At 40.7% G+C, this 25,837-nt stretch overlaps 1 protein-coding gene across 2 annotated transcripts in view; it reads right to left on the reverse strand.

The window, feature by feature from the left end:
• The window catches only part of thsd7ba (thrombospondin, type I, domain containing 7Ba), a 138,391-nt gene extending 137,365 nt beyond the window's left edge, over positions 1-1,026 (reverse strand). For both annotated transcript variants that reach the window (XM_031858667.1, XM_031858665.1), the window contains exon 1: positions 782-1,026. The gene's annotated coding sequence lies outside the window, so the exon portion shown is untranslated. The remainder of the gene's footprint in view (positions 1-781) is intronic.
• Positions 1,027-25,837: the final 24,811 nt, after the last annotated feature.

Consider the following 25,837-nt stretch of genomic DNA (forward strand, 5'->3'; position numbering starts at 1 on the left):
AAGAGTTAATGTTCCATGCACACAGATTTACAATTTGTGTCAATTATAGAGCAGCAATAAATGCTACACGTCTAGAGACAAAGAGGGTCTGTGGATGGAGGCAACCGATCTTTATTCTTTATTCTAGCACCAAACAGCAGGATTTCTTTGCTGTATATGAAGTCCAATCCAAACTCTCCATAATTGTACCAAAGAGACGCTCACATCAGCTTCTCTGGATTTAGCCTCAGCTTAGTTCAGATCAATAGAGTCCACTTGTCACCCGCTGATCTGTGAACGAACACCTGAGCTCATGCTCCCGCAACTCTTTATCCACTTCCTACCCCCTAGCTTTTATCAGCAACAGCCCTTCTTGCATATTTCTCTTGTCCTGCCACTGTATCGTTCTCTTTCCCCTCTGCCTCTTTCCCCATCTCTGTGACTGTATGAAGTATGTCTGTGATCTCATCCCAATAGTCCTCCATGCACCTCTCAGTGACATTCTTATAAAGCCAGATGCCTGAAGTTGTCATGGTCACAGCTTACAAACAATAAAAAACGCTTACGGAACCACATTTGAGTGCCTTGGGTATGAAACAACTTAACATTAGCTTCCACTGCCCCTCTTAATGCAATCAGATCTCTAGTTCAAATTTCATCACGACAAAACCAGAGCAAGGAGAAAGTACAAATCTAGAGATATGAACTTGTGTTCGCAGGAGAGCAGGCAATAAGGACTTCTGTTTTCAGTATTAAAGCCCCATCAGTGCAAAGTGAATACATCACAAAAAAAAGGTCTTACCTGGGCTATCGGTGGGGCTGCTGCTGTGTGTAACAGATCCTATCTCTGCCTATGGGACAGAGTCAAAGAGAAGGAGAAAGAGAAAGAGGAGCGGGAGAAAGCAAAGAGAGAGAGGAGGGGGCAAGGAGAGGGACCATGAGCGCAGATAAAGAAAGGAAGAGAAATCAGAGAGAAGGCGAGAAAGTGTCTGTGGACAGTGAGGGAGAAAACACGCACAGAGAGGAGAGAGCAGTGACAGCGGTGCTCTCACACATCGCTGCATTACACTGAAGGGGATGTGCTTGCTGTGGGAGGTGGTCCTTCTCAGTCAAATGACATCTGCCTCTCTCTTAAAAACCATTGGCTAAGAGGGATGATTTTCTAATAAGCCATCCCCGCTGTCTCCAAGTGAACACACCCCCCTCCTTCTTTCCCATTGCGCACACACACACACACAGATACTCTCTTACTGTGCATCCTACAAAGATTGTCTTTTGTCTTCTCTCTCCTCCTCTCCTATCCTCTCCCCCGTCACTTTCACGTCTCTTTATTCTCGCAGGTCCTTTCCTGTATGTGCATTGTCATTTTTCACAATTGTTGCAGCACGTGTTTTTATCCCGCTCTAGCTTTCAATTGTTCCTTCTTGTGAAGGGTATTTTCAGCCTTTTCAAATAGCTTTCAAAAAGCAAAAAAAAAAACAATGGTTGGCTTTTCCTCTTCTACAACCTACCGTTGGAAAATATGTAATTTTTCAGCGAATGTGGACGGAGCCACTCTTTGTATGTAATGACCATAATCACACTGAACATCCATTTGGAGTGCTTACAATTCCCTTCAGCAGATGCTTAAGTGGCAGAGATGGTAATAGTTTCCACATGTTGGTAGTTTGAGTGGTTTTCTGCAGGTTTCAGCCAGATTAAATATCTGGATAAAGTAAAGGTGGTCAATAAATAGATTTAACAAATTAGATTACATCTAGCAAATAAAGACTTATTTGTAATGTGTTATATTTGTTAATGTAATTTAAATGTGTGGGTGGTAAAAATCTTATAGAATGGATGGATATCAGTGCAATTAAAGTTTTCAAGCAGTGCCATTGACTAAAATGAGTGTGGTTATATAGTAGCTCTTATCGCCTACTCACAAAGCAAGTGTTATTGCAAAATCTGGGGAAAAAAAATTTAATTTCATGAGAGGTATGATGTATGTGGTGTTTTTAAAGGAAATTATTCGGCACATGAAAAGAAACACAGTGACATTTCCCTCCCCCTGAATGTCCCAAAAAAAATAGATTTAATTGTATGTCATAGTTCACAGCTATCTGAAACCGTAACGCAGGCTACGATATAGTAACCCTATCTCTATAAGCACAGTGAGAGCCCTCGACTGGACTCTATCAGTAATACATTTGCCCACTGAAAATTTGCATAAGGGTAACCGGCCAATCAGGACGTGCCTACCCAAATACATGGTCCCTACTGTACACAGCTCAATCCTCAGTCTGCCATTCACCTTTTTAGTGTGTGCCGTGTGAGCTACCTGCCCCTCTTGGTAGAAGGCTCTGCCTATGCAGAACTAAAGTAACACGATTGTGACCTTCATTCTAACTCACACAAGCTCCTCCCTCTACTTGACTCAATGGGTACAGTGGGTGGAGCCCAATGCCTGCCGGGACATAACAACCTCCCTGACCCCCGCATGGGGTGGAAGCTAAAAGGCATCTAGCTGGATAACCCTCGACCTACAAGAACTCCTTAAGTTTTTGGGAGCAAAGGAGGGATTTGGTCTGAAGGTAGCCCGCCACGGTCACCACAGAGCAACAAGCAACTAGGGTGCACTGACGTTACGGTTAGCTCACACACTCTCTTAGCTGAGGTCAGTGCTAGCACCAAAGCTTCAACGCCTGCTAGTGATTGGAGGAAACTATTACCGTTAAGAGGCAGAGCCTGTGTGAGTTAGAACTGTTTCGTTCTAACCTCTTATTCTTTGTCTTTCCTCTTCCAAAGAAAGTGTAGCTTTATTTATGGCAAGCAATGGGCGAAATAACAGAAGTGACTAAAACACATTCACAAACGCAGCTGCAAAGACAAGTTATGTTGTGTTGACTGCCAAGAGTCAACAATGAAAGAGGTCAAACATCGCACTTCAAGGAGACCCGCATATTGGTTTCCAAATTGTAGGGCCAACGGTCTCAAAAACCACAACATAATACAATGTGTAAAGAGGACTCGCATTTCTTAACACCATTCGCCAACCGTGGAGGAATAAACATCACACCGGCAAAAAGAAAAAGTGTGCGCAAGTCAAAGCTCAGGGGTGGTTCAGCACTTAACAGCATACATATAGCACAGATGTAGGCTCGAGCCTTAAAATGATCACACAATAGACAAACCTGGTCTAAGAAGCACCCCCAAAGCAATGGGAAAAATAATGTGATTTGATGAGTCAGCCCACGAGGTATTTTCTCCATCTGTATGGCTTTCACTTTCCGAAAGTCAAAGGATGCGCCCAACCCACAATGTCTGCTGCTAAGTGTTCAACGTAGTGGGGTGTCTGTAAAGTTGCAGACATTACTGCACAGCCACAGTTATCATATCGTATGAGTGGAACACTGAGAGGAATTACACCACACCAGTAATTTTCAGAACTCAGTTTTCAAATTATTGAACAATTTCAATTTTTTAGGATAAAAAACAAGTTTTTATTCATGACCCCTGCTAAAACAATCTACTCTGTCCACCTCTGATCTTAACTGTCCATTGTTCCCATCTACTGACTTTGCAGGAAAAACTTCAAAATGAACATTCAAACATTTTTCAACAGTCAGTTCACATCTAACAGCTGACCTGCACATTAATGACTGGAGGCCTTGATACATATGCATCTGAAGATTGCAATGGACCCCAGTTTGTTTTGACCGAACCCAGCAAAATTCAACCCTCCTCCAGCTCAATGAGCAAACTAAAGAGAGAGTGACAGAGAGAGAGAGAGAGAGAGAGAGAGAGAGAGAGAGAGAGAGCATTAATTAGGAATTGAAAACTTTATTTTCTTATAATTTACGGTGGTTACGTTAGGACAAGTAAAGACATCCACACCTCCTTACAAACCTGAGTGAAGGTGGTGGATTTTTAATGGATGCAGCCCAAGGCACGCTTCATCCTGCTGTGGCCTGTGTGCACTCTTCTTTGTTCCTGTCTGTGTCTCCGCTCAGTCACTGACTGATACAGCACCACACAACAGAGGAATTGACAGGGGAAACACAGAAGCACATAAAAGCACACGGCGATGGAACCACCTGTTCTGCGTCGCTTTGCATCAGCTGCTTGAGAGTGCAACATATGTTGGGCCTCGGTGAGCTGAGGGGCGCGACAAAGCGGCGGTGCTTGACCTGGGAATGAGAACAGGCTGCACACACTGCTTATTGGCTGGGGCTCACATCCCCCACATGGGGTCCAAATGCTCTTTGCTGAAGTCCAGAAGAAGTCACTAACACAGCAAAAACAGAAGAAAAGAGAAACTAGAGGCAGAGGGCAGGGTCTCTGAAGATTCAGACAACGCCACACACTTCTAGTGGGTCATAAGTGATGATTGAGAGGGAATTGTTGCATATTGTACCTTTTAAAGCCCCTATACAACCTTGCTCCACCCACACAGGCGTTTTTACTTACGTTGCCTGATTAGACCTCCTGAGGACTGCAGGTAGGCTCAAACTGGGTTTGGTTAAATTGAGGCATTTTCAAAAAGAAAAACAAAATTAGACGACGCCAGGTGAACATTTCTATTAGATCGATATGTTGTTCTGTTAAATTGTATTAAGTGATTGCTCTCAGTTTAGTGTGCAGATGTTTTCTTTGACCCTTGCCTTTGCTGTTGTGTGTTTTCTGATCCAGCACTAAACTTTTATGGGATGTGTGCGCTTCATACACTTCTTTGACACAAAGCAGCTCCACCAGACATTTACCTGACTACAGATCTAATCAGCCAGAGGAATTGACAACACGTGTCTGGGTGGGCAGGGTCTTAAACAACTGCCAATATTTCCATCTATTCCATGCAAGCCATCATCAACTGGTACTTAGAAGCCATCCAAATTAAACCTGAACCGCAAAACAATCTGTAAATCAGCAAAACTTTGGCCAACATTTTGGAGAAAAAAAAGCCGATTGCTCATAGGAATGGGGAAGATATTTTTGAGAAGTTTCACTCTGATGAACTGCTTTGAGCTCCTGATCCTTGGAAATCCTCAGTAACAGTTCTTTTAGACTGAAACTGCATTCCATCCTCATGAATGCCTTACATATTTAATTGCTTTTTACCTACAACCTGCATGACAGGTCTTTTTTGGGGTTGCTATTGATGGTGGATGGTCGTCAGCATAGTACTGCTAATAGTTTGTGGACCCTCATCCTTAACTGTCCTTGGTTTCTGTCAAATTGCCATTGACAAATCTCCTGCAGTGGAACCTATATAGATCTAAAGTTATAGTTATCATGACCATATTTCACATAATCTTTCTTTCAATCTTGACACCCTCAGTTTGTAACAGAAGCTCTATCTTGAAAATATTAAGTCGACGGTCCCTGATGACATCACAATGACATCACAATAACATTGGGGTAATTTTCTCAGATTTGAAAAGTGAGTGATCTTGATCTGTAAAATTAATGCAATGCCCCTTTATGTAAAGTGTTACAGTATTTATAGTCACATAAATAACATGTACAACATTACTGTCTCCATTCTTCATTCCATATTTTGTGATTCATTATGCTTGTTAATGACCATATTGGTTCCATTGTCCTTTTCTGTATCATTTGTGCTGTTGGAGTAGCTCACTGTTGGGACACAAGCTTATCTGTTGGCTGTTTCATGTCCTCCATAATTGCATTTTTGATGGACTCCTTTTGTTTGACCCGTACTTTTCTCTCTGACCCATTGTGGGGTAATTGGCTGAGCTAGTGATAACCCGCGAGTTCCTGTCATTCTGCCCTGACATCCCTCTGCCACCCATACTTTTATCCAAAGAGAAATATAACCTAGGATAATTGGAATTGTTCTGTTTTCAGTATCCATCAACTTGCCTTACTTGTTCCGCAGAAACAAGTAAATTTACTTTTGACAAGATCAGCGAAACCGCTGACCCATCACACAGGAATGGTTTGTATGCACAGCATCTAACGAGATGATTATAGATGGAACAACACTAATTCATCAGACAGCAAATAAGCCTGAAGATTTCTTCAGGTGTAGAGGGCAGAAATATTTTTAGAATTTCCTAAAATTGTGAAGTGGAAAATATATTCAGACAAAGCTCTCGTCTTCGAGCAGTGACTGAGTTGACTGCCAGCATTGTTCGCCCTCTTCATTTGTTATCACAAAGAAATTCATTTTGAGATTAACACGCAACAAGTATGTACTCTGTAGTGTAGGAGCAATACGTACCTTTCTTGAGGTTTCCCCTCACAGAAGGGCACATGGAGAGAACCCCCATAGTATTTCCCTTGCTTCACATACAAGAAAACACTCTGAATAATCAGTCACAAACTGAAAGACACAGACCAAATCAAAATCTAGGGATGGCATTAATCCTGACAGTAAATTTAGATCACCCGTTGCTGCTGGGGTTGATAACCGACTCACTGCATCTCAGCCTCTGGATTCTCTTTTCCATCCGTGGCAGTATGGCTGGCTGCCTGCGGTTTGCTGTCTGATTATGTGTTTTATTTAAAGCTATACTTTCCAAGTACCAATCAGGCTTTCCATCAGGTTGCCTGTCTGTTTACCTGTGAAGCATTTAACCTCACATGTCAGTGTCAGCCAGAGGCAAGCTCCTGAAGCCATATCTTAGAAATTGTTGTGGTTATATTCACTTATCATGTTAAGTAGTATTGAAACTCAGTGCTATCAGCTTCTTCATGCAATAGAATATATCATTAATTACACCACAGCTATGGTGAAGGAGATAGCTTATCATCTAAAATAGAACATTTTACCGACCCCGTGATATTTAAAATTGGGCTCAAACAAGGCACCATGCATTACATCATGATACAGTACTGTTAGCCGTGGCATCAACAACTTCAGGGGTGCATTCAATTTTTACAGTTTTAGTAACCGGGTAAAATGTTATTACGATTTTTGTTAATGCTGCTTCACTTTTTAGCAGTTTTCATTGAATTGCTCATTGATGGTAATTGGTCAGATTGCCACAGATGTGATTAACTTAGTAAAAAGTAAAATCAGAGTTCAGTAAAAAAAATAGTTTTAATGATGGATGGCGGGATTGATGATAGATGTTTTTTCATTAATTTGTACTTTGGTTGCTTTGGAAACAACATGCTCGAACAGCAAATAGTTTGAGATTTTGGGCTATGTGATGTTCGTGAGGAATTGACTCACGAATTGACTCACTAAACTGCTCCATCTGACTGATGCTTCACATTTCAGCCTTGAACGAGACAGTCATGGTAAAGATGATGATTGACTCTTTTATGGCCGTGTAAAAATGAACCAAAGTTAGCCTAGAGAGGTCAAACTTCTTCAGTGGCCATGCAACAAACATACTCCAAGGTGATAATGGTTCTGAAGGCGATGTTCACTTCCCAATAGTGTACTTACTGTAAGGACAAATTTGAGATACGGGTACTTTACTTGGTTCTTTTCTTTTAATGACAGTTTCTACTTCTTCTCTGCTGCTTTTCAGAGGGAGTATGGACTATGGACAAAACAACCACTGGTGTTACACAAACATAACGAGATACTTCATAGGAGACAATTTGACATTTGATAGTAGAAAAACCACTGCTGTAAATGATAAACTGAATGACCTGAATTCCATTTAGCTGCTTTGGTTTCAGGATCCAGGTGTAGATCTTTCTCACAGCAACATTTTTTTTTTACTTGTCATAACAGGAAAAGCATAGGTGGAACAAATTTTGTTAACGATGGCTCAGCTCCATCATGTGTGACAGTGAGCCAGCATACACAACACCAGGGCCATCGTTAGTGTTATTAGTAGCACCTGTGTTTTCACCATGACCACTAGATGATTTGTTCATTTTTAACAACAGGGACGGAGCCCGTTTGTTTCGTTCGCCAACCCCTGAGGCAAAAATATTGACTAATTAACTTACCATTAAATGTGACAATTTAGCATTCTGTTTCATTATTTAATCTTGAGAGATTAATTAATTACTTTCTGACTGGATTAGTCTGCAATTTTTTTAATGCTATTCATTTAGTTTTTTAGTATGCATCCCAACTATATTCCATGGCACAGAATTAGTTAGTATTTTGAATTTTGTTTATATGCAAATTGAACCACTTTGGTTTTTAATGAATCAATTCAATTATCAAGTCTTAACTCCCCAGCCTACCGGCAGCAACAATCAATCAAAAGGTGGAAGCCAAGGATGAGAAGAGGTCAGATCTCCAACAGGGTTATCAAAACATCAACATAAATAGCATGTATTTTAATATATATATATATATATTTTTTTTCTTTTTTTTGTCATGGGCCTTATCCTAAAGGGTGTATTGAAAACAGTGCAGGCGAGAGACAGTGAGTAATTGCAGGCTTGGCAGTGTTATCCATTACAGCTGAGAGAACTGGGAGGAGGGTAAACTCACCCAGAAATGCTGTTCCTATTTACATTTAGACAAGCCTTTCTCTGATGTCAAACCCCTCTCCCTCATGACAGGGTTAACAGTCTTTTAATCTACGCTTGATGGGAAAAATCCTGTGACTGTTCACATGTTAGCAGTGGAGTTAGTGAAAGTAATAAACACTTGTGCAGGTTTTCCTTACTCACTGGAAGTCAAAAGGCAACTTGCTGTTTTCATAAACATATTAAAAGTAGCTTGCAGGGTTGAACTTCTGGGCTGTTGAGTGCAATCAGTCATTATAAATAACTTGTTTTACATTTCCCAGGTGGAATTTAAAAAGGTCATCCATAATCATTGCAGTCGCAATCACATCAAAAAATAGAGAAAAAAAACAAACACTGCTGATATTGCTACTTGGTGTTGGACTTAACTGAGGTGCTGAAGCTATAGACTATCAAACTTAATGAAAAAAAAATGCATTCGTACACTCAAATCATGCCAGCAGCATGTTTTTTTCTCCATTATGCCTTAAGTGCCGCAGGCCCTCATTAGGTCCACTCTTATGTTTACTATGTAGTTTACTATATAAAGTCTGAAAAACTCTTAGATACATCTAAGCTGTATATGAATATGTTCTGCATGTAAACATCCTAAGCATCCTAAACATCCTAAGTAAGCCAGTAAGCCAAAATTTCTAATTGATGTTAGAATTTTGATCAAGGACATCTTTTTAAAACAAAAACACACTTCCATGGATGACATTTAATTGGAAAGTCTGTCTTTTAATGTATATCAAAACGTGATCATATAAAGTACACAGTTTCAGTTTGACGGGAGAACGATTTGTTTCCTTTAGTGACACCGACTAGGTAGACAAATCAATCTCTAAATGCATTCAGTGCAGAAAAGACAAGATTATGCTGCAATATCAGTTCTTCCATCAGATACATAACTAGCATTAATTAACCAAACCTTGATCAGGGCCTGCACACAATAGAGTGTTTTGTCCATGGTGAGTAACCGGAATGGACTGTGAAAAAATGTATAGTTAAAAAGAAAACAAGAGATACAGTGTAGTCTTCGGCAAGCACAATTTTAAATCCGTTTTCCACTGAAGACAGACCCTAAAACATTCAAAACGATCCACCAGCCATCAGCAAGCACTGTGTTGCGTACTGCCTTGATGACGAAAAGCAAACTTCACCAGCTGGTTAATCCTCATGGAACAACTGTCTTTAAACTTGTAAAGTTGGCGACATATCAAATATTTTATTCTTTAATGACTCTTTCTACCTCTAATCTATAGCAAACATTGTGTCAGTTTCTTTCTTGTATAACTCTTCTAACTTTCGTCCTTAGTCTCTTCTATTCCATCTCATGATGATGTAGAGGGCTTTTACTCAATCGTATGAGCTCTATTACAAGCATGTACGGCAAAAACTGTCATGTCTGAGCCTTAGTTACCTGTGACATTAGTGGATTTGGACTTTTCATCATCAGTAAGTGGAGATTGTTGTGTTTTCTCAGGATGCCACCGATTGATTTGGGGGTCAATGGCATCTATATGTTCAAATCCATTAATCGTTACTGGCCATGGATCTTTCAAATCATTACCAAAAGGCAATAACGCTGTTCACCTATATACATTTACACAGTTAGCGTGTGCTTTTTAAAGGACATAGATTCAGGGATCCATGCAAGACACACAATGGGAATCCCTATGTAAGCATGCATCAAATACTCTTTTTCATGAAAGCCATTTGTATTATGTCTTGTCGAAGGCATAGTATCAGGTATGAAAGGTACCTGCATGTACAACTCAACGAACATGTTCGCAGGAGGACCTATGGCTGGAACTGAACCGCAACGATTTTCCGTACAAAACTCTGGTATTAAATTATTTGTCATCAAAGAAAGGAGGATATACTTTGTCCTGAAGTGAATAGCAGCTTTGGTAAGTGAACTGCGATTGTTTTACATCTGCAGTACTACTGTGCTCATTTATCTATCGTGTCGTTTTTATGATACGGTTGATATTGTTCCCTCTGATGTGAATAACATTTGAATGGCTCGTGCTCTTCAGTGTGCGGCGGAACACGTGTTTTAGCACCGCAGGTTTGCTGGATTGGCTGTATCTCCCCGACAGGTCAGATATTTAGCCTGCTAGGTGATGCATCGGCGAGCCTCTCAGCTAAACACATTCTCACTCCCAACTTGTCAAATGCACCGTCCACTAATGCCGCGAAAGGGTTTACATTGAAGATAGTTGGAAGCTCAGTGCATCACATAGTCACAAAAAAATCATAGAGCCCTCTACTTAATTGGTCTTCAGAGAGGAAATTTACATGTTACAGATGTAAAGGAAAAGAGGAAGGAAGGGTTCTATTGTGCTTTAAAATTCCAACACAAGTACCAATTGAAACTCCACTTCATACTGAAATGACCTTAGCTGGTATCGAAGAAAGTATTAGAAAATACCAATCTTTTACTAAGTAGACTTGACACCATCAATAATGTGTTTTAATTTAATTAAAAGTCCTAAATTCTGTACTTGTTTCAAACATGTACATGTAGAATTCTGTCAAATATGATGTACATGGTCATTTTATTTCTATTTTAGCAAAATTGTATTTCCAATTGGGGGGCTCAGCTCAAGAACAAAGATAGTTTAGGAGGCTTCAAAAAACAGAAGATATACAAGAAAAATACAAAGAAAAAAATGTCTTTATTCTGCAGCCACGATGAACATGGTGCTGGATATCTTTTATTACTGAGCAGTTTTGCAAAGTGCTTTTTGTGGCTGCTGAAAGCAAAGCAGCCTAGTTGTCAAAGAGGCTTGGTGTCACACAGTGAAAGAGTAATGCAGGGAGAGGAAAAATAAACAAAAATGAAAGCCGTGGACAGAAATGAAGCGAAAAGAAAAGCTTTAGAATAAAGCTTGACATCTTATGAGCTCGAACACATTTCTGCCCTAAAATACTATGCTACCTTTCTAACATTACATTTTTGAGTGAAAATGTCAGAAAACTGCCTGCATATCCAAGGTGTGCTGTACTCTTAAGAGCAAAATGAGGAGGAGGGTCATCAGATTTTTCCCACAGTAGGAGCTTTCCCGCATGGCGTTGGAATGATCAGTGTGAGCAGAACGTCACACAGAGGGGTGAAATTGAACTGAAATTATTCAACTAGTCTTATTTTCACTCTGTATGAATCTGCAATGGCACGAGTTAAAATACACTAAAAGTGAAGACAGAGAACACATGCAGTCTACCTGAAAGTCAAGACTAACTCACAGATTGTCCTTCTGAGAATGTTTGTGGATGATTGAATGTGTTGTGGAAATGGAAAATATCAGATTCCCTCTTCCAAACCCTCCACACACCCACAAAGTCTCGCTCTATGGTTTATCTCGCTCCCTCCACGCTGCTCTGTCTGAAAAAAAATATTGTTTAATCAATGTCCCGAAAGAACTTTGGTCATATCAGCCGATCGAGCTCCCCTCATGTCCCCCGACGGGTTCTAGGCGACTATTGGTCCCATTATTTCATCTCTGATATCTGCTACTCCCATGTCAGCTTGGTCCGCGGCAACATTCACTCTGCAGTCAATCTCACCTTTGTCGTGATGCTGCAAACTGGGACTACTTTGTGAAAGCCTGCGAAGAGAGAGATTGACAGGTGAAGGAGAAAATAATCAGAGGTCACAAGGTGTGATAACATGACGGGTGTGAGCAAGAAACTAGCATCCTGTAAACACACATTGGGGAGTAACGCAAGACTGACATACTACGTAAGAGTTTAAATTCACATGGAGATGAAAAAGAAAATAGAGTCGATGGAGTTAGACAGTTTGCTGCACAATTACTATGTGAAGGACAGATGAAATACCACAGATGGATCTTTTTATGACCTGTTCATTTCCATGGGCCAGCTGCTGTATGAAGACACACACACACACACACACACCCTCACACATATATACATTCTCTTTTCCATGCAAACCCATTACCGTAAAGCTTCCTAGGATGAAATGTTAAATTAGCAAATGCAATGTAGCTCTGTGTCCATCTCACCCCTCCATGATAGATGGTTTACTACAATGTGTGTGTGACACTTCCCATTTTGCCCCTGACATCATTCACTATTAGCATTTACAGATCACAATGGAAAGAGTCTCATCCGCAGCTTATGGTCTAAGGCCGCAGGAAGGCGACACAGTGTTGGAATTACAAATGTGACAACGGTTCTGGAAATGGCCATTTATAAATCGTAGGGGGACTTAAATTTAGGAAAATGCTCTCCTAGTACTTCTTCACCCGGCCAAGGCAATTTCCTGTGGAAAAGGGTGGTAGTAAATATAGTTAATGTGCTGAGGCGGCAATGTTACACCAACACGCTGTTAAAACAAGATGTGAGATATTGGAATGATTCCTCCCACAATTGGGATGTGAAATTCTGAACCTGGGCTTGAGAAGGATTCACCACGAGAGGACCACCAAGAAAGTAAGCATTGATACATCAGAAATGTATGCAAAAATGGTCTCTATCCTGTTTCCAATTAGCCAAAATTCATTGAAGTGTTTCATAATGTTTAGACGGCTCTTTGCAAAGGGAACCAGGGAACTCTTTGAACTCGGTCTACAACCAGTCACCATGAGCCAAACTGCACAGAGCATGCTAATGTTGACCAACTCAGCTGGTGTGTGATGCTCAGAGAAAATCAAACAAGCCAGAGAAGTAAGACGGCTCACGTTGTTGACTGCTGCTGTCTGTTGTCGGAGAGCTGCTACCCTTTCAGCGACAGATCTGAGTAATGGAGGTGAATTTAAACCACTTCATAATGGGACACTATTTTCTGTGGCCACCTCAGTGAATCAGGCTTTTAAGATGGGAGTAGTTTTCACAGGAAATCTTGCTCAGTGCAATTTAATGAGGAATGTAATGTACGATGGTTTGATCAAACAGATTTAATGGTAAATGAGCACAGTTTCACTGCAATTATACATACATGGTTATACAAGACATGAATCATTCAACATTCTCGACATTGTTTTCATTTTTTACCAATAGAAGTGAGTCAAAAGTCCGTTCTGCAGTGTTCAATTTTATTCAGAAGTACTACGTCAAAGACAACTGAAAAGATGTCTGTCTCAGTACTTCTAGTTATCACATAGCGTAGATGACTCACAACTGACCCATTATAATCATAGAAATATTTGCAAGAAACGTTCACGTGCTACAATGTAGCATAATTCAGGCTGTTCTCCTACAAGATTTAGCGATAAATACAAAAAGTAATGCACTGTCATTTTTATATATCCCACAGAATAATTTGTATATAATCCAGTTATGAACCAGGAAGTAAGAGCGACAAACTCTGCGTAGAGATGAACGCTGACATTCGTAGGAGAACGCACGAGAAATGAGCAACAACTAAGACATCCTACGGACTGTTTTATGAGGAGACATTGGCTGCCAAACTATAAGACACCTGCGGTGACAAAGTCTTGCATGGTTAATGTAGGTAGCCTCAGTCATAGTCCAGCTGCAAATTAAGTGACAAGCCATTGTAGCATCAACTAATCTGTAGCAGAACTGTTAGCAGATACATGCGAGTACCTCCACTGGCCCCACAACCATACCTTCAGAATGAAGTACATGACGTTTGCAGCCTGCTGTCATCCATCTAATTTGTTCTGCTTTTCAAATGAAATAAAAAGCAAAAAGCCTGTGTCCTGATTTGTAATCTTATTTTCTAATGCCAGTCATTTCTCAGTGACTCTGTGCCATTGTTGATTTGTTTTTTATTCTTTAGATTTCAGCCAGGAGGCTAACCTTCATCGCACTGGCACTAATCCTGCTGTGATCATTTGGATTGTAACACATACCATCAAAATGCTCTGTGATGAAACACAGAGCATTTTAAGGATTATATATGAAGTCAGATAAAGAGAATCGGAAATCACCCCTGGCTAGTTTCTTACACAGACACTTGCAAGGGCTGTAATGAACTTCACTATCTTTGTGTACCAATAGGCCTATCTCAAACATTCTGTGGGATTTCCTCTTTTCTTGACTCCCAACCTCAAATCCATGTGGATCAGAGACCACCAGAGCCAAGGAATTACCTCTTTCTTTGTTCATCCCGTTCATGCATCAGGTGTGGAAATATTCCAACATGACTGTGGTGCCCAACGTTTAGTGTTGAAAACTCAGATCACCCGTTTATTGCCATCATATTCACTAAGAGGACGGCTCCACATTCGCCCTGATTGTCTGGAATATCCTTCCGACAGCGCAACTTTCAGTTTCATGGTTTTCTACAGCCATCTTTGTGACCAAACTGCAGTTTCCTATAACAGCTATCCAAAAATGTTCAACTCTGTCAACCTTCTTTTCTCCTCCGTGTCTGCATGTGCATACACTGAACCGATTTGTTCACCCTGTCCATGATGAATTCTAACAAGGGCATTGCGATTGTGGTGGGGAATGCTCCCCATGTAGTGAGTGCTGCATAGGGTGTAGTGATGTGAGCGCAGCCTTCAGGCTGGCCCCTCCCCCAACCAATTCCCTAATCAGGGCCAGCCTATAAAATGCACCTGTTGGCATAGCCTCATTGTTTTTTTGGCCCCTGTCCTCTGTCTCTGTCGTGGCTCGTAGTTTTTGGTGTTACATCTGTGTATTTAATGTGATCTAATTTCCCCCCTACGGCCTGCCGCATCAACACATGCATTATGCACTACCAACACATTCATATATCTCCACACCTCCAAAAGCTGAAGTTGGCAGACATCACACTAAAAACTATGCATTTCATCTCCCTATACTGATTTAAAAAAAAAACTTGCAAGAAAAGATGCTATAGATTCATTGCAATAAAGTGTCAGTGCTGGGCACACTTAGTCAAGATGTCTGAGAGACTTGGGCCTGTTTGGGAATCTTCAAACCGCAGCAGCCTAGTAAAGATGAAGAGGAATAACTGGCAGTGATCAGATACCGTATAATGGAAGTCCCCTCTTGATAAACCCTGGTTATTTTGCATAAATGGTCCGGTTGAATATCTAAATAGACCTGTAGTAAGTTTATGAATCAGTCTTGGAATTTAAATAACAGCATATGATAAGACTGTACAGTACAGAGCAAAGGCTAAAATAAACCTGACTATGAGAAAACCTTCTCCTTCCTCAGTGTGTGGTCAGGTGAGTTGTCTGTAGCTGGGCACCAGCATCTCAGTGGCGTTTGACCGAGGTCACCCATGCTGCACAATCATGAGCCCTCTCCAACTGTGGCAGTTCTCGACTTGTCCACCTATTCATTATTCATAAACAAGTCACTGGAAAGAGTGTAATTGCCACAGATTACAGCCTACTGAAGCTTAAGGATGATGCAATTTCAGTTTGGAGACATTGTATTAATGACTCATCATACTAAGGAAGTGCAATCTGGCATATGGCTAATGTAGATTACGAAAGACCATTAAAACTATTGTCATTTCTCTCTATTTCATCATGAAAGGCACTGTGAGGTTTAAAACAGTCTCTCGCTAATAGGAGGAAATCAGTGAAATTTAAAATGCTTTTTGTGACAGGACTATGCAAAATGTTGAAAGACGAAGCATTTCCCCTCCACTTCATTAGAATGTGATAGGCTGGAGTATTTTGTGCGGAATATGTTGAATGTCCTCTGGTGACAATGACCCCGACTGCAGTAACATCAAGCTCAAAAAGGGTTCATGTTCAAGGTTTTCCCCCTGTTTAACCAGCCCTTTCTCACTCCCAGCTCGTCAAATACCCCCTCGGCAGTGGAGGTGGACACCGAGGCTCACCTTCGCGACTGTATGCGACACACCGGGCTTTCAATGTAAACCCTCCCCCGGCATTAGTGGACGGTAAGAGCACATGACGTAGTGTAGTGCGTGAGAATCTGCTTATAGGGCGGGCGGCCCAGGGACATCAACCAGGAGCCCGCTGTTTGTGGCCTGTGTGAAACTAAAGGTAAATGTTTTATTCTGTCACGTTTATTTTTGTCACTTCAGTCGTTACACTGTGAAGTTAAAGTCAACCACGATCGTTTCCTTAAGGTTTCTTTGCTATATCGATCACCAGGTTAAATGTTAGCTTACCAAGAGGGATGTTGTAGATCAGACGGCCACATACTGGTAACAGCACCTCAATCAATCAGCAAAACGGGACCCAATCGTCAATTATTCGTTTCTATCGTCAGTACTGGTCTCTTCAAATGGTGTGGAAACAATGAGCTTTACCTCATTTTCACAACAACATTACGACACCTCCCAGTATTAGCAGCCATTTGTGATTGTGCCTGGTAAGCAGTTCAGCGCTCACGTTGCTCATGTTTTTACAATAAAGGGAGATGAAAACAGCTGAATCTGGATCTGATAATGGCCTGTACAGCTGCGAAGGTGGGTGAATGGGAAATAACAGCCTACAGCCACCAGAATAGCCATTAAAGAGTTGCGGCAAGATACAAGGGGACTGAGACAATGGCAGGCCTTTTGTTCCCAACCTTCAATACAGCGAGGCTCCATTCTCTCTCTGTCTCAGGTCCTTTCCTTCCATCAACAGCACAGAAGTGCAGGTCCCACAGAGAGATGAAGGAAGAAACAGATTAGAGAGTAAATCTGATGCACAGAAGCACCAGCGGCTGCTCCAGGACAGAGAAGGACTGGCTTAATGCCCCATCACTCTGACAAAGGAAGTGTCCACCAGTGCAATGAAAGAGGATTCACTCAGCCAAGCAGAAAAATAAGTCTGGGTGACGTATGACGTAACAGTATGGCTGAAAATGTACAGTCATTGTGTTGTTTTTGGAAAAGAGTTTTCTTTTTTTTTAGCTTTCATGTTTATCACAGACGCTGGTCTGTGACTTCACATCAATATCTGGACAGAGCAGTACTCTCTGCTGTTAATGATGCAGTTTAGGATTTCACTGTTTTTAATTTATCCCTTCATGATTATCTGGTAAAGATTTCCCACCTGTGACAAGAATACCAACTGGTTTTAAATGAAATCTTCTCTGTTGGCCTGAGCTCAGATTTAAATGATTAGGATGACTGGAATCTAGATAGTAAGATAGCTTTGCTGAGGCAGACGACATCTCAGGGAGTCAGAGCCTTATTCACCAATCATTCTAAAGAATTGTTTTCCACTTGTGCAGTTTTCACGAGGATTCTGACATTCACCAAATTTAAGAACAAACTTAAGAAGATGTTGAATGAGGCCCTCCGTTTTTGTCACCTCTCAAGATATTTGAACTTTACACTACTACTTGAGCTAGATTTTGCCAATTTAAAATGAAGCATACAACTGAAAGTTACATCTGTCTCAAACAAAAATATGATTTTCTGTTTCTTAATAAATAATACCTTCATGAGAACATATAAGGTAAGGCATATCAGCAAAAGAAACCACAGGTGGGCTGAGGGTAAAAATGCTCCCGGAATACCACAGTAACCAGATAATTCCACATACATTGTGAGTGCGCCTGTCCCAGTAATTAGTTTTTCTGATTCTGGGTGTTTGCCAAGTGGACTTGAGGGAGCGCTGCGCGGTTGCCAGATACTGGATGTGATAGTAGCTTTCATCCAAGAGTACCTGAAGCACTTTCGGTGATGGTATTTGTGGCAGTGATAGTCCAGTACCAGCACTTTGGGTAGAACCATTAGTGCTAATCACCAGTATTAACAGCAGTAGCTGTTTTGTAAGAAAAGAAGAAGCATGCTAGCTATCAAAAAGCTGATTGCGCACGGTACAGATCCAAGCCTCAGGAGCCTTTCAAAGTTTGAATCATTTTTCTACTTCAAAATATGATGTGGTAATATGGGTACGAAGATGGCTGGATCCAAGCACAGTTCAGCATGATTTCCCTTTGTTGTGTATGTGGAAATTGTTCCATCAGTTACATCTCTTGGACAGACCATTACCAAGAATGGCACATAAAACTTTACAGCCAGGACATCTTCCATTTATCTGACGGTCACCTCTGTTTCAGGCCTGACACAACCTCTATACTCTTGACAGCTGACTCAGCGCTTGATTGAAGTCTATCCATGTCATCTTGGCAAAACCAGAACATGAATTAATCTTTATTACATTTAATGGAATCCCCTTCTATTCATCATTCATCAGTTACAATTCTTAGATGCAATCCCAGGATCAATATGTGGCATTTGTACCTGATTTATAAACACTATTTTGTAATAATACTTCTCATTTATATGCCATGCCTGGTAGTAATTTCTATTTTAGTTCACCTTTCTACAGACTTCACAACCTCTTAAAATGCAAGTAAAATATGAATTAAACTAGAGGCTAACAGCATGGCTCTCGGGATGGCAGTTTCAGTCCGTCAATCTGTCGATCCACTTTGCTCCAGATTAATCCTGATGACTTTGGTGGTCTCCTAACTTTTTATTGTGCACCTTGATGAGGTTTTTATTGGTGACTTTGAGTGAAATGAGTGAGTCTCAATGACTACTGGATGAATCACCATGAAATATGGTACCGACATTCATGCTCCTCTCAAGATGAATTACAGTAACTTTGATGCCCTGACTTTTTCCTCTAGCGCCATAATGTCAAAATGTCAGTTTCTCCAATACTTTTAAAATACCTACAGAACTAACAACAGTCCCATCAGCCTCATATATACCATGCGTTTAGTGCTAGTTAGCAAATGCATGCTATCGTGCTAACTTAAGATGGTGAACATGGTAAACACTATACCTATTAAACATGAGCATGCTAGCAGTGCTAACGGGCCACTGTTGATCTGTAAACAACAATCCGTTTTTAAATTCACAGGAGAACGAAGGTTCCATTCAGTTACATTATGGAGCGTTCAGGCTCTGTTCATTGACAATGAGTATTGGGCGAAGTTAAATTATAACGTTATCATTGACGTGTTCACATATAACCTCGTAAAATGTAGTTTTTGGTGAGAAACTTGAATAAATCAGTTGTTTAAGGGAGATAACATAAATATATATTAGAGATGAATTATGATTTGTTTACAATACCTCTAAGCATCTTATAATACATCATTAAAACTACTAATGACAAGATTAGTTATAATCAACAAAAAGAACATTTTATTTCCTTATTATTTGAATAGTGTGTATCACTATAAATTACTCTTACAAAGTAAAATAATAACATTCAGAATTTTTGATGGTTTAAACTGACTTCTGAGCGGTTGAAATGATTTTTGGGACGAGTCTGGAGCTTTGTGGTCCAGCTGCTATAATCAAACAATAAAGGGATCTGTATCTGTCAATATGGATTATCAATGATTGGCATTTAGTATCGGCGGCAAAAAAACATGATCAGGGGTCTCTAAAAGTTATATTTGCTCCCTTTTTTCTTTTGTGCGGAATAGCTATTTATTTACTGAGCACCAACAGCACACATCAACAGTTATTAAGAATTAAAAACGACCAATTTATAACTAATCAGGAACGAGATAGGGAGTGGCACATATATACAGCAGTACTTAGTATCATAATCTTCTTTAATGTGTGGAGGACAAAATAGTATTGCAATTTGAATACTATTTCAATATAATTGAAAGCAGAACTGAGAACAAGGAGGAAATTACAGCAGCAAACAAGCACAGTTGAGAACAGCAAGATGTTCTGTGCACAGTCTGGCAGTACAAATGGCATTTCATTAGGAGGAGAAGGTCAACTGTATCCATCACCCTTGTTGAGATAAATGAACAATTGCGTGGCAGCTAAAAGATCATCAATTGATGAAAGACTAACATTGATCTGAAGAAATAGGCCTAGGCACCAAATTGCCCAAAACATTATTTAGGCTGTGTTTCTTTAACAAAATCAGCCTCTGAGGCACGGCCATAAATGCTAAGCTTTTAATTAGCATGTTAAATGAAAGCAATTTTGAACTATTATACATAATTACCAGGTGTCTGAGATAAGAGCAGATTATTTATTCGTTTATCTACATTAATTAGCACAGTGGTGACCTTCAAAGACTTGTGTTCATAATGGTATTCCAACTGTGAACTACAGATCTAAAAATATTATAATTGTCTACACTTTACGAGAGTTTGCTTTAACAGTGGACCTCTTTATTTTGACTGATTATTTTGTTTTGTTCCAAAGAACCAGAGGAAGTTTCCTGATTTATTCTGAATGCTATCTTTCAATAAATAAACATAAGATAAATATAGTGTATTTTCTCTCCAGGTGCGGTCTTTAGTCTAAACGAAGCTGACACAGACATAGGCCGGTGTGAAATCTCTGAGGGAAGTCTAGTTGGGGAGAGTCGTCCCTCCAGTCAATGCATGACTAATGTATGAAGGATCTGGAGACATCACTTAGAGATGCTGTCAATATCAGCTGGGGCCCTGCCCACCCCTGTGGCTGCTGCCCTTTACCACAACCTTTAAAAGGTGGATTCCCTTAATGCATACACACCCTTGTTTTCTAAAATACCCAAATGATAACATAGGAATGGGCCATTTAGTCACCCCAAAATGTGCATGGGTGTGCTTTTTGTGTGTGTGTGGTGGGGGGGGGGTCATTTCTATCAGTTGCAACCACTTAACGTTCACCGTTGATGTCCTGTTCTATGGGATGGGCATATGAAGCACAAGACGCCCTATGTGGCATGTGTGGTTAAGGTTAGGCTATTCAAATTACAATTAAAAAAACAATAAATAAATGAATGGAATAATATTTAACCCGTTGACCCGGCCTGACTGATCCTACTGACGGTGCCCTGGTCGTGGTTTGCTGCCAGTGGACGGGGGGGCGATACTGCCCCTGATTTCATTAATGTTTTTGTTATTTTATTTTGTTACGTTAAAAGCACATTTTTACGGATGTTATTTGGTAATTAATTAAATTTGTCCTTTCATTTATGTGCTTTCTTATGGTCTTTTCTTTCATTTCAAAGGGTTTAGGCACGCACACACAAACACACACACACTCCGAAATCGTTCTCCCATACACCGACTATATGGCCTGTATCTCATTGTTTTTGTCGTCATTTTGTTGTTATGTTTATGTATTGTCTCTTGTCTTACAATAAATTAAAACAAAATTTAAAAAAAGGTTAGGTTATTCAAATAATTGGTTAAAGGGATGGTTCGGGTGTCTTGAAGTCGGGTTGAATGAGGTCCTTATTCATAGTCAGTGTATTATCAGTAGATGACGGTCGGCACAGCTCCAGTTTGGGGAAGCAGACAGGAGTACCAGCATGGGACCAAAGCAATGTAATGCTATGAACAAGGGGCAGCAAAACAAATATTTTAGACACATAAAAGTATCCTTTTAAGGATTTGGAAAGCCTGTGGGTTTGATACTTATGTAAAACTCCAATGCATCAGATATCAGGTGAATCGTACACTTAAAGAAGGTTCCCTCACCTTAAGCAGATGCTTGAGTAACCTGAACATGACCAAATCAACTTATTCTTGCTTTAGTTTACAAGAGCGGATATTGTAGGGAAAATGAATGTATAATATAATAACATGTTGACAGCAAACTTTTGCATAAGCATATAAACGGCATACAAGCTAATTTCGTTGACAAATTATTATATCTTTTTTAAGGAAACACGAGGATATCTGAGCTCTTGTTTCAAGAAGCAGGTTCACTGACCCTGAATACTTCTTCACATCACTCCATTTCGCTGTTTTACTCCTCATTATCCAAATGACTCGGTAAAACTATAATACTGGACACACACACAAATAAACAAGTTACGATAGAAGAACAAAAGAGATAACCTGCAAGATTTAGGATTGGACACAAACGCTAACACACTTATGTTATTGAAATGGAATGTTGAAATGACCTGATCTATGTGTGATGTGCATTCTGGTCTACCAATCCCCAAAAATGTGTCCTTTCTCTCTCTCATGCCGGCAGATTTTGTTTTTCAGATAAATCTACATTTTTGTCGACAGATGTGGTTGCGTTCACTCCTTTGTTTGCAGCCTCAAAGTCAAGGCTCATTGTAAAGGGAGAGAAAAGCTGATGTGATGAGTCTCTTCTTAGACGTGCACATAAATGTTTAACATTCGCCATCTCTAAATTAAATCCGAGTGCTCTGTTTAGTCAAAGCTCATTGGGGGATGACACCTGATTCATTTTGCAGACTACCTGAAACAGATTGCAGCAGGTTGCAGCAAACACAAGTTGGAGCAAACACAAGGGTTGCCGGATCAATAATGTATTTAAAGTATTTATGTGAAAGATCAAAATAGTATCTCCCAATTCACAGGTCATTTTGAGATACCTGCTGTATATTTAAACTGCCCGGTAAATACTGAAGAGAGAGTTGTAAAATGACAGGACTTTAAACACTATGCAGCTGAATGAATGACACCCAAGCTGTTGGGAGATTTCCAGGAGAGTGCGAGAAGCTGCTGCACTTTGGCCTCGAGAGAAACTGAGGAAACAGGACAAACTCACAAAAACAGGAAAAAGCTGTTGTGGGATCTCAATTTTCGCTAACACTGTGCAGGTGAGTCCAAATGGAGCTTTGCACTCAATACAAAGCTGTAGGGTCTCATGGCTCTGTAAATATAGTCTATCACATTAGCTTTACCCTGAGTAAAGGCAAACCACCCCCGCTGTGGCAGGTCACAATTTCTAGCCTCCACTTAAAGTCAATGTGTCTTTCAATGTGAGTGCTTGGTAAAAACACACTCTTGCTTCAGGTGTATGAGAAAGCCCACCCAGCACTCTGATCCCTGTGGAGGAGTGTGACTGTACTGCATTCATTACACTGTATTTGCGATCTCGGAACCCGTTTGCTGTCGGGTCTGACGAACGATCTTGTCGCGTTGCCCACAGATCCGACCTGTAAATGTCGGATCTGTTGATAGAGATTACTGTATTTGTGACATGGTACTTCAGTGCTCAAAAGTCCACGTCTGCCCCAGTTTAGTGTTTTATTTCTGCCATTCACAGATCAGAGTTTTATACATCAGTGAGTTATACCAGCTTTTACTTTGGTTCAGCCTGCAAGATTAATAGTGTGGGACAGAGAATAACATGAGTCGTTATTATTACATTAACAAATAGGCATCCTTGTGGAGGATCACATGGCACTCACCTGAGTGCCATGTGACTGCATTAGCAAGGGCTCAATCTGTCCTTTGTCACATCAACCAGCTGTCTGTGACAACTTGCAAAATAAATTCCTGATATGCACAATATGTATTAAGGATTCAGTCCGTATCCACATTAGCAACCCAGCGAGAATGTCCTCTGTTTAGGAGGAGGCTCCTGCAGAGACAAACAGGGATGGTTCAGAGTATCCTCATGTTAAAAATCAAATCTTCAAAGTGTGTTTAAATCATCCCCAGGCTGAATAAAGTAACGGGGGAGTTTCGTGCGGAGTCAAAAAAACAACAACGCCTCTAAGCGCAGTCCCTTACTCTCCTTGACAGGTGCATGTTTGTTTTCTTTTAGAACAGGCTCTGTTTATGGAGCTCCTTCAAAAAGAAATGAGCACCATACTCCATTTCTGCCATATGCACCATTACTGAATCAAATTTTCCTATTGCTCCGTACTCATTTTGTTGGTTTGCTTGTCATCATCCCAGCAGAAGAATTGCTGATGGCTGCTTTCTGAGCCGAGTGGTGAGTTGAGCACAAAGTGTGTCCAAATTGGTCCTGCGCTGTCTTACCAGGCAGACAGATTCTGTGACAGCTGTTGTACTTGTTGCCGGTCTCAGTATATCCTTGAGGCGTCAAGCTCGTTCCCGAATTATCGACTTCAACCCACAGTCTTGACTTCCAAACACCTGGAACCAAACAGCAGAGAGCAACATGGCTGAATTGATTAGAAACACTACCACGAGTAGCACTGGTTGTTTAAAAATCATCAGAAATTCTACTAACCAAGTAATGAAATAATTAAGTTCTGAAGTAATAGCATAACATTCATATCTTTTTATTCTGGATGTTTGCCAACATTTCTCTGCGAGGTTTAATTTTGCATGGAGAGCTAATAAATCAAGCCTTTTCTTCTTTAAAGGAATGCCGAGAAGAAGACATCTTGACAAGTTTGAAGTCAAGAGCTGAGCGAAGTGGCGGGGAAGATCTATCGGAGTCACCCGTGTAGATTTGACAGTTCAACAGTGGCAGACGACTCGGCAGAGTTGAGGGAGGCGGGGGTTCATTATCTCCTAATTACACGAGATAGAGCAGAGGCTTACTTAGCTGGAGCAGGAAAACACCTGCAGACTCAAGTGTGTCTCCCCAGATTCCAGCACCAAGCCTGTAAACTGCTGCATACTAACCAAAGGATTATTGCCAGGCACTTTTGGAGACGAGCACATGAAAAGCTAAAACCAGAAGGGAAAGGGGAGGTGGTGATTGATGTCGACAATTGTAAGTGGGAAAATTCAGCCAGTCCAATCAGTAATTGAATAAACATGTCAATTTGTTTTGTTCCCCTCAGCCAAAAACCCAATAGTCCACCAAACAGACTAAACCACTGTAATCATGAGCATGAAGCATCTGCTCATATGGTCATGATCTTTGAGAGAGTGCTAGACACATCTGGCACAGAAATAGCCACAGGACACAGTGAACTCTCACGGCTTGGATGCCATGCTGTATTGTTAACAAGGAGAGGTTGTTTGTTTCGCGGCCCCAGACATCTTAAAGTAAAAGGAAAACTTTTCTTTTCCCTCTAGCAAATTCATACAGTAGGACCATGCCCCTGTGAGTGCCTGACACTCTGACAAGGTTAATCTAGATTGTTGGGGCTGAAAGTAAAAGCAATGTAGTGGCAGCTTGTTCCAGATGTTTGTCTAAAATGCACAGAGTCGTCTACAGAGAGAAGAGTGCACGAGACTGTGCTTTCTGTGTGAAAAGCCTTCCTTTTCCTGCAGCGGGCTCTCCGGTGTCAGCAACCGGAGAGCAAAAGCTCCCTCCTCTCTGCTACACACACTAAATCTAACAAAAGGAGCACAAATCTCAATCTGAGCTGGCCGGAAAAACTGACTGATCAGTTGTCCATTGCAATAAAGGTCACAGAGATTTATCTTTTCTTAGGTGGGAACTGGTTATGACAGATACTGCATTCTGACAGAATGATTCCTTATCCACAAGTAAAATAGGAAGAACTAAGTTAGCTGTACACAAAAGGTTTGAAATTGGATTGCAGTGTCTTGTGTGGATATAGGTTCCTGTCGCTGAATTGAGAGCAGCCCCCTCCTCTGCTGCTGCACAGTGAGTAGATCCTGTGCCATCTAGTGGAGAACATCACCATTGCAACACTTCTGAAGGAGTAAACACATAGCTGTGAGCATCCAAGCTTTGCATTTACTCACCAGCCACCTCTTTAAAACAAATCTGCCTCTCCAAATAAGACTAAATGATACAGCCGACTGGTGTAATGAGGTGGTAACAGAGGACAGGAACACAGTGCTTAATCAGAGCGTGTTATTGCCCCGGTCTACGCATCAG

The sequence above is a fragment of the Anarrhichthys ocellatus genome, unplaced genomic scaffold (assembly GCF_004355925.1).
Source record: "Anarrhichthys ocellatus isolate YVR2014 unplaced genomic scaffold, GSC_Weel_1.0 scaffold20, whole genome shotgun sequence".
NCBI lineage: Eukaryota > Metazoa > Chordata > Actinopteri > Perciformes > Anarhichadidae > Anarrhichthys > Anarrhichthys ocellatus.